General features: G+C 33.8%; 1 long non-coding RNA gene and 1 pseudogene across 1 annotated transcript in view; both read left to right on the plus strand.

Annotated features, from left to right (window-relative positions):
* LOC141421363 (uncharacterized) overlaps window positions 1–9,156 on the plus strand; it is a 71,175-nt gene extending 62,019 nt beyond the window's left edge. Inside the window, exon 5 of the long non-coding RNA XR_012445953.1 lies at window positions 8,504–9,156. This is a non-coding gene — a long non-coding RNA (uncharacterized lncRNA). The remainder of the gene's footprint in view (window positions 1–8,503) is intronic.
* Window positions 5,709–6,244, plus strand: LOC109674626 (AP-3 complex subunit sigma-1-like; annotated as a pseudogene).
* Window positions 9,157–9,452: the final 296 nt, after the last annotated feature.

A 9,452-nucleotide genomic window follows, 5' to 3' on the forward strand; every position in this document is an offset into this window, starting at 1 on the left:
AAATGTGTACTTTTTCTAGAAGAGAATAAAACACTGGGCAGAGAGAGAAGCACAGGATTTTTTTTTTTTTACAACTAGAAATAAACCTTAGTCCAGTGTTACTTGTTAGAGTAAATTTTGTACATATTTAAATCTCTCTGTTGGGCTGGAAAATAGTACACAAACTGAGAAAGTATTGCAGAGCTTTCTTAGATATGGGGAGAAAGATTTTTGAGTGGTAACTTTAACAGTTTTGGAAACAGCACAAGGACAGGTATACTCGGGCAGCAACATTCTGTGAGAAAACTGAAGTGGTCTTGTGGAAAGGATTCCATGTGTAGACTCAAAGCAATGCAGTCTGATGTTTCCATGAAGGTCTGACTAATGTCCTAGAATATAGGCATAGCAGGATTTTCAGCAAATGGAATTTATATGATTCATGTAATAGCTAATTAATGATGGATTAAGCCAACAGCTTTTTGATTTCTCAATGGGAGACTCTGCCAAATTTATCAACCCTAGTTAATATCCACTTAAATTTGAATTTTAAATAAATAATATATTTTTTAATACTTCCCCAAATAATGCATGGATGCACTTATACTAAAACATTTTTATTATTTATCTAAAAATCAAATTTGACTACATTTATTGTATTTTATTTGAAACACTTATGTTAATGTGTTTTTGTTAGTAAGAACCACAGTGTATTCTATCTGCCTCTCTCCAGCATGTGTAGAGTACCTGAGAGGAGTAGCAGAAACAGATCAGGGAGAAAGATTATGTCAACAGAACATGGGTATGAAGTGTTCAAGACCTCTTTTGTGAGGTTACACAACAACATTGAAAGTGTCATAAGACAGAAATGAAAATTTAAAGGAATTCCCTCTCTCTATTTATGACTAATAGAGAGAATAACAAAAGTATAGCAACAAAATTAATAGGGCTGATTGTTGTCAGTAATTTAATGAGAGATGAAGAGATTGATGAGAAATTTGGAATAATTTCCAAGTTTCTGGTTTGATTGCACAAATGGTATCATGATCAAGAGGAGAAAGAACTTGACTTTTAGGGACATATTAGACTCAAGTTTTGAACTAAATGTGTGGATTGATCAAGTGGTAGAACACTTGCTTTGCAAGCCTAAAGCCCTGAGTTCAAATCCCACTTTCAAAAACATAGATTATAATTTTGAAATGTTGTTGTTGAGACACCTTTTGGTGCATGCAGTCAAATATATAGATTTTGGAGCCCCAAGAAGACACTGTAGATATATTCATAATAGTTCAGGCCATAAAAAAGAGGTTAATTTGCATGAAAACTGTATAGATAACGAATAGCAAGGGACCAGTAATAGAACCCTGGAAACAGAAACGGGGAAATCACACAAAATAAAAAAACAGGAAGAAAATGAAGGAAGAAAGGAGAAATAGTGTTACAGAAGAAAGACAAAAGCACTTCACAAATGAAGTATTCAAGAATGCCAAATGTAGTGGAACAAGACCCAACAGAACACACTGAACAACATAGGGTAGGGGGCAAGAGTAAGGAAGAGTAATAGAAGGGTTTAGACTAATTAAAGTACATTATATTTACAGGTAAAATACTGAGGTAAAACTCCACTGAACAATGAACAGACATTTAAACAATAAAGGACAGGCTGTAAAACAGGTCATGATAAGAGGAGGGCACTATCGGGAGAGAGCATGTACACAAAGAGGGTTAAGGAGGGTGAATGTGGTCTATATATTTTCTATACATGTATGAATACCCAATATTGAAACCTGTCAAAGTCATTTTTAAGAAGGCAGAAAGGGAAGCAGGAGAATAATGGAGGGATTGAACCAAATCAGGGTACAAAGTATGCCTATATGAAAATGTCACTGTATAACTGATACATACTAATAAAAATGTTTTTAAAATAATAACGTAAAATTATTTAAAAAAAGAATGCCAAATTTTGATGAAGGTCAAGGAAGATGTAACATAAAAAACGTTGCTGAATTTGACAAATGGAATGACATTGGGAATGTGTGCCAAAGTATTTTTATTGAAGAGGTGGAAGCCAAAGCCAAATTGAAGTGAATTTGCAAGTCACAGAAACAGGAAAGTGGAAATGTTGAATGTAGATCAATCAATCAGTCAAGGAGATGTATTTGAGGAGGCATAGAGGCACTTAAAGGAGACAGGACTGAAGGATCACTCTCCAGTCTTTTTTTTTTTTTCCTGAAGGGATAGGTGATTGAGGTTTGTTGTGGTTTAATGGAATAAACTTGATCATACTTATGAATTGTAGAAGTCAATGATGAAACTGCAGAAAAGAGCATAGACAATAAAGAATGGTCCCGCTGGGTGCCAATGCTCACACCTATAATCCTAGCTACTTGTGAAGGTGAGATGGGTAGGATCAGGCAAATAGTTTGTGAGATCCCTTCTCCAAAATTAACCAGAGTAAATGCTCTGGAGGCATGACTCAAGCAGTAGAGCACCTGCTTTGCTAGGAAAAAGCCCTAAATTCAAATCCCAGTCCTACCAAAAGAGGAAGGGGGATGGAGAGAGAGAGAGAATGGTTCAGTAGAGGTAGCATGTTTCACGTACTTTTTTGTGTACTCTAATAAAAAAGAAGTAGATAAAAATCAGCAAATTGTTTAAGCAAGGGGGAGTTTGGAAGAGACAAGTAATTTAGAGAAACAAATCAAGTTGCCCTTTCAGACTTAATCATAAAATAACATATCTAACAGAGAATAGTCATGTTAGCTAAAATTGACCTATATCTAAAGAAAGACTAAATCATAAAGATTCCAGTCAGATAGTGTAGCAAGAAGGATAAAAGGAGTAGTTGGCAATGATTTTCTCTCATTCTGTGGGCTGTCTCTTGAATCTAGTGACTGTTTCTTTTGCTGACCAGATGCTCCTTAGTTTGATGTAGGCCCATTTGTTCATTCTTTCCCTTAGATGCTGAGCCTTTTGAGTTCTACTTGAGAAGTTGTTCCTTACACATACATGTTCCAGTGTATTTCATACTACTTTCTGGAATTGTTTCAAAGTTTCATACCTTAATATTAAGGTCTTTGATCCACTTTGAGTTGCTTTTGGTGTAGGGTGAAAGACAGGGATCTAGTTTTAGTCTTCTACATGTAGATATCTAGTTTTCTCAGCAACATTTGTTGACGAGGCTGTCTTTTCTCCAATATGTATTTTGGACTCCTTTGTTGAAGATCAATTGACTGTAGATGGTGGGTTTGTGTATGGATCTTCTATTCTGATCCAGTGGTGTTCCTGTCTGTTTTTGTGCTAATACCATGATATTTTTATTGTTATGACTTTGTAGTATAGTTGAAGTCGTGTACTGTGGTGCCTTCAGCATTGGACTTTTGCTCAGAATTTCTTTGGCTATTCAAGGATTTTGCATTTCCATATGCATTTCAAGATTGATTTTTCTATTTCTGTGCAGAATGTCATTGGAATTTTGATAGGGATTGTGTTGAATACATAGATTGCTTTTGATGGTAAGGCCATTTTCACAATGTTGCTTCTACCAATCCAGAAGTATGGAAGTTATTTCTATCTTCTGATGTCTTCTTCAATTTCTCTGTTTAGTGGTTTGTAGTTTTCATTAAAGAGGTCTAGAAGCTAATATCCAGAATCTATAGGAAACTCAAAAACTCAACTTTGAAAGAAATGGGCACATGAATTCTCTAATGAAGAGGTACAAATGGCCAGTAAGCACATGATGAAGTTACAACTTCCCTGTTTATAAAAGAGATGCAAGTCAAAACAACACTTAGATTTCATCTCATCCCAGTTAGAATGGCTGTATTCAAGGGCAATAACAACAACAAATTCTGGTGAGGATGCAGTGAAACAGGAACCCTTTACACTGTTGACAGGAATATAGATTAGTACAACCACTATGGAAAACAGTATAGAAATTCCTCAACATCTAAAGATAGAGCTACCATATGGTCCAGTGATACTATTCCTGGGCATCTATCTACCCAGAAGAATACAATAGAGATACCTATGCGCCAATGTTCATTACAGCACTATTCACAATGACCAAGCTTTGGAAACAACCCAGGTGCTCTACAACTGATGAATGGATCAAGAAATTGTGATATATATATATATATATATATATATATGTGTGTGTGTGTGTGTGTGTGTGTGTGTGTGTGTGTGTGGAATGGAGTTTTACTAAGCTGAAAGGAATAATGACATGCAGTTTGAAGGTAAATGAATGCCATTGGACACAATGTTAAGTGAAGTAAGCCAGGCTCAGAAAGACAAAGTTTGCATGATTTCTCTCATTTGTGGAAGATAAATATGAAAGATAAACATAATAAAATATAATTTTTATTTACACAAAAATAAATATAATCATATATAAACCCAAATGTAGAACATGTTTGTAATAGAGGAACTGCTCTATGGAACTCAGGGAAAGAGAGAAAGGAAAATGTGTGTTGAAAGCCATTGAAAAATGGGGGTGGGAGGTAAAGGGATACAGTAATAAAAAGGGCTCAATGGACCAAAGTAGAGTATACCCCCCACAGTGGGCATACATTGAGAAATTCTTTTGAACATCAACTTAAATATTAATAACGAAAGACAGAACTGTAAAACAGGTACAGTGTGTGTGTGTGTGTGTGTGTGAGAGGATACTAGTGGGAGGGGAGGAGGTGAATGAAGGAGATTAAGGTGAAGGTATATGATTGATGGATTTCATATAGCTATATGAAATAGAACAAAGAAACCTCTTGCAATTGTTTTAAGTGGGACAGGGAGAGGGTTGAGGGGGAGAGACAATGGGGCAATGTAACTAATGTATAATAGAAGTCTAACTGGAATTGTCACTGTGAATCCCCACCCTGTATAATGAATATATTCTAATGAAAATTTTGTAAAACAAAGGAATATAAAAGGGAGATGCAGAAACCAGTCAGGCTCACTAATATTCCAAGGGAGAAGATACTCAGTGGGTCTTCCTGACACATACATTATTAGTGAAACAAAATAGGAGATCCTTTTGACTTTAAGAATCAACTGTTTTAACTATTTCCCTGGTTCTTATTTTATCCTAAACATGTCAAACATGTTTGTCAAACATGGCTTTACCTAGTATGGATGTTTATTCCATCCTCAGTTAACATTCTCATTTCAAATAAGTCAACTGGCATTCTGTTTTATTACTTAGCTTCTTACGTGTTAGTGTGAGTCAACTTTCTTAAAATAAATTAACAATAGCAATTGTATCAGATCTAAATTTTTGACTTGCATACCTGACAGCTAGATGTTGATTAAGTGAATGTAATCATCTTATAAAGCTTTCTAATAACAACTGGTCCAGCTCTCTTGGAGATATCTTAATCAAGACTATTTTCAACTACTCTAATTCTGTTTGGAAAATGAATATACATATCCTATGTTCAGCCTTAGCCAAAGGATAGTAGTCTAAGTGGTATATCTCTAAACCACATCAACTGAATTAGAATCCAGGCTTTCTACCTGAGCTGGTCAGGCAAGTCTTGGAACTTCTTGTTACCTTAAATTTTGCACCTTGAAAAATAGATATAATATCTACCTAACAGTTTTTGTTTTGTTTTTCATGATAAATGATTTGTGCAGGATCAAGTGGGGCAGAATGACCAGGGATATCTGGAGACAAGATTCCCTGGCCCACCCCACTCTGTCTCCAGCACCCAGTTTTGGGTCTATCTAGCCCAGCCATGATGAAGTTGATCCTCATTTTCAGCAGCCATGGGAAGTCGTAGATCTCCAAGTTCTACCAGACTTATAGAAATACAGGAAGACACACATCAGCAAATCATTAAGGAGACTTTCCATGTTGTCTATGAGACATGAAAATGTTTGTAATTTCCCAGGAGGAGGATTATTAATTGAAGGATCTAACAACAGATTTATAGATATTATGTAATGCTACCTTTTCTCTTCCTAGTAGATTCTTTAGAAAGTGAACTTGGGGGTTTAAATCTAGCTCAAGTATTTATGTAAATATTTTTATATAGACAAGGTTTGTAATATTTTTGCAGAAATGGTCATAGGAGAATAGTATTGGAGATAACACAAATGTGATAGTGACATAAATTGATGCAGAAAGTAAACTGAAAAAATCTGAGGAAGTTTTAGTGGGAGTTCCAGCCTATGGTCGATCAGCTGTAAATATGAATCTTTCTGAATCCTCCAAAATATTAACATTGGTAACATCAGTAAAACAGTGTGAACCCTGCCTTCTTTTAAATAAAATATTTTAAAAGGGCACCCCTGGATAAAATCTGAAGGGAGTAATCACCTATGTTTACCATATAGTTGTTTATCAAAAATAGAGCAGGTGAGTTTAAGTTAAGTTGAGTTTAAGTTAAGGTGCTAGATAGAAATTGGTTAAAATCACTATGGAAGTTCAACATCGCATTTCTTGCTCAGTAATTTTAAAGAAATTGAGTAGTTCCAGTTTGATTTATTTTTCTTTTCTAAATTGCATTCCTAAGACATTCCGCTATGTGTTGACTATTAATGGTGTTTCAAAAAGTGAGATGTTTCTTTAGTTGTACACAGTCCAAAATGTTAGTGCTTTGCATGAATCACAAGTGCAGTATTTTTAATTTTTTCTGTTGTTTGTGACAATTATTATTTAAAGAATGAAGTATATATTGCAAAACAACATAGTAACATTTTACTTTTAGATTATGTAAACTCTAAGGTAACTGGACTTCTAGAAGCACCTTTCTGTTTGCCTGACATCTACTACAGCAATAATTTTTTATGAAAAAGCAAATAAAAGTATTTTTATCACTGCTAAAACTATTAGATGACTTGATTTGGGTAAAGTTCTTAGTTCATTTTTTAGCATATAATAAGTAGTTCAATGACATTACTACTATAGCTCTAAACTTGTCATTCCTTCAAAAGTCATAAACTATGTCATAAACTAAGAATAGAAAAGTCATAAACTAAGAATAGAAAAGCTATTCTTACCTTTTCTGCATTTCTTTCCTTGATGAAAATTTATTAAGTATTTTTTTATGCTTACCTTTATAGTGCTGCATACAAAGAAACACTGGTGAGTAATGGAGAAAGACCCTTCCCCAAGCGTCTTACTATCTGCTGGGAAAGAGGGTGATAAGTGAACTGTCAATCAAAAAATAATAAAATGTGACACCTATCATTTAAAGTCTTAATAAGCAACCAAGTCATCCAAATAAGAAAACACAAAACACAAAGAAAATACCCAAACTTCCTTCTCAAACAATGGTTCTAGAAGAACACCAGATTTTGTATATAAACTAGTTCACCTTAATGGGTCTTGCATATCTTCATTAGATTTCAAAGAACAACCATTGGCAGTCAGAGTAAATTGTGTGCTTCTCTTGGTTTTTGTTTTTAACTAGTTCCTGACTGGGAGGGTTGGTACCATTGGGAGGGGGGAAGAGGCAGGGAAGATTAAAAAAAAAAAGAAATAAGAGGGGGGGGAGAGAGACAGACAGAGAGAGAGAGAGAGAGAGAGAGAGAGAGAGAGAGAGAGAGAGAGAATAAGGAAGTTTTCTTTGCATGATGTAGAAAGACCTTTAAAGAAAACGAACAAGGTACAGAACAAAATGTATTTTATGCCCATCAGATGTAAGAACAAGGTAAACTCTACAACCATATTTCCTTATATTTGCAAAGAGAATATTTGGGGGTTTGAGAAGATATTAGAAAAAAAAGTGCTTCTTTGAGTCCCAGTTTGGAGCAGGGTGATTCAAGGTAATATCAAAAGTTCTCATGACATGTCTTTTATTTTAACTTTCAAAAAACATGTATTGAGAACCATGTGTATTACCTACCCAAATATTAGAAGTAGAACATGTAGTCATGGTAAAAATCAAATAACTAAATAAAATGCAAAAATGAAAGACATGCCTCTGTATTGATTGTATCACCATTACTCTGTTACATACCACTTAATTTTTTAACCACCAAGCAAAGTATAATTGCACTCTCTTTCCCTTTACAATTTAATGAGCAATGTAATTTTCCATCTCAATGAAACTTGATGGGAACTAATGTGATTACTTACTTATTTTCCATACTAGCACAAAAAAAGTAAATCCAATGTAACATTACTTAAACTGTGGATAGAATATTAATGTTATAGTTTCTTTTGGCAATCATCCTGTGAATATATTTCACAAACACTGCACTATTAGATTACTTTATTCTTAAATCAACAGTGGTAATTCCTCATTCTGTTTTGATTATGTCAAATTTCCCATTAAATTCTGTATTTCAATTTTTTGGTTATTTTTAATTTAAAACTGCTATTTTTCCTACAACTGCAAATTTTCACTTGATAGCAGCTTTACCTATCTGTCTATATGAACTATATTACACATGAAGTTGTGGCAGCAATTTCTACTCCTCCAAAGATGTGTATTCAAAGTCATATATTAAAGTATCTTTTAGTCATATGGCACACACACTTAGTGCTCACTAATATATTTTATTTTTTTGTTTCTACTTCCAGGAAAAATAGCCGCTTTTTCCCATCTCTTCTGATATTAAATGTGATGGTTTGAGTTCTGGTCATAAAACAGGACAGCAGTAATACGGGTACTTCCAAGCCTGGTGCATAGAAAAACTTCCACCTACAACTTTCAGGCTTTTGTTTTGTACTTGTGAACCAAATGAAAATTTTGTTGACTTAGAAGAGGAAAATGAACAAAATGTTAATACTTGATCCTTGAGTGATTGCATAGAACAGAAATTGCAAAATACCTCTTCAACAACCTAGTTTGTGCTAACCAACTGTTCAATATTTATGGTGTTAAGGCATTGATAATTTGTGGCTGTTCAGAATTACCCTATCTGACTAACAGAGACAACCACGCCACATCTGAAATTATTTCAAGGCATTGATTACATATATAAATTTAAGGTTTTTTATTGAACATAAATACAAAATTTTAGGAAATATTGATAATATGATACTCAGCATTGAAAGTGGACTTTAAATTTTGAGGTATGATTATAATTGCCAAAATGTTGTATGCCAAAAAACCTAGCAGTACATTTGATTAAGCACTCAATTTTACATGTGTAATTCAAATTTAACTTCCATGAAAATCTTGTCCTATGTGAACATGGATTTTATTTTGTCTTTTCTGAGTTGCCAGCATTTTCCTCTACATTATGTATATTTAAAAATTATCTCTATTATGTATTATATATTGATAAACAAATAAAATATTTAAATATTACTGAATATTTCCAATATAAATTTAATATAACTTAATCTTAGTCTATTTACTAGTCATCTTATTATGTAAGTTTTGGCCTGGGGATGAGTAAATAGATAAGAATAGCAAATAGAGCTTATATGGACATTGTAGTATGAGTTTTCTCTTTCTCTTTTATCCCCTTATTAACATTATCTAATGTTTTAAAGAATCAGATTCCTTTTTTATTGTTGTGCT

This window comes from Castor canadensis, chromosome 3 (genome assembly GCF_047511655.1).
Source record: "Castor canadensis chromosome 3, mCasCan1.hap1v2, whole genome shotgun sequence".
In the NCBI taxonomy this organism is placed as follows: domain Eukaryota; kingdom Metazoa; phylum Chordata; class Mammalia; order Rodentia; family Castoridae; genus Castor; species Castor canadensis.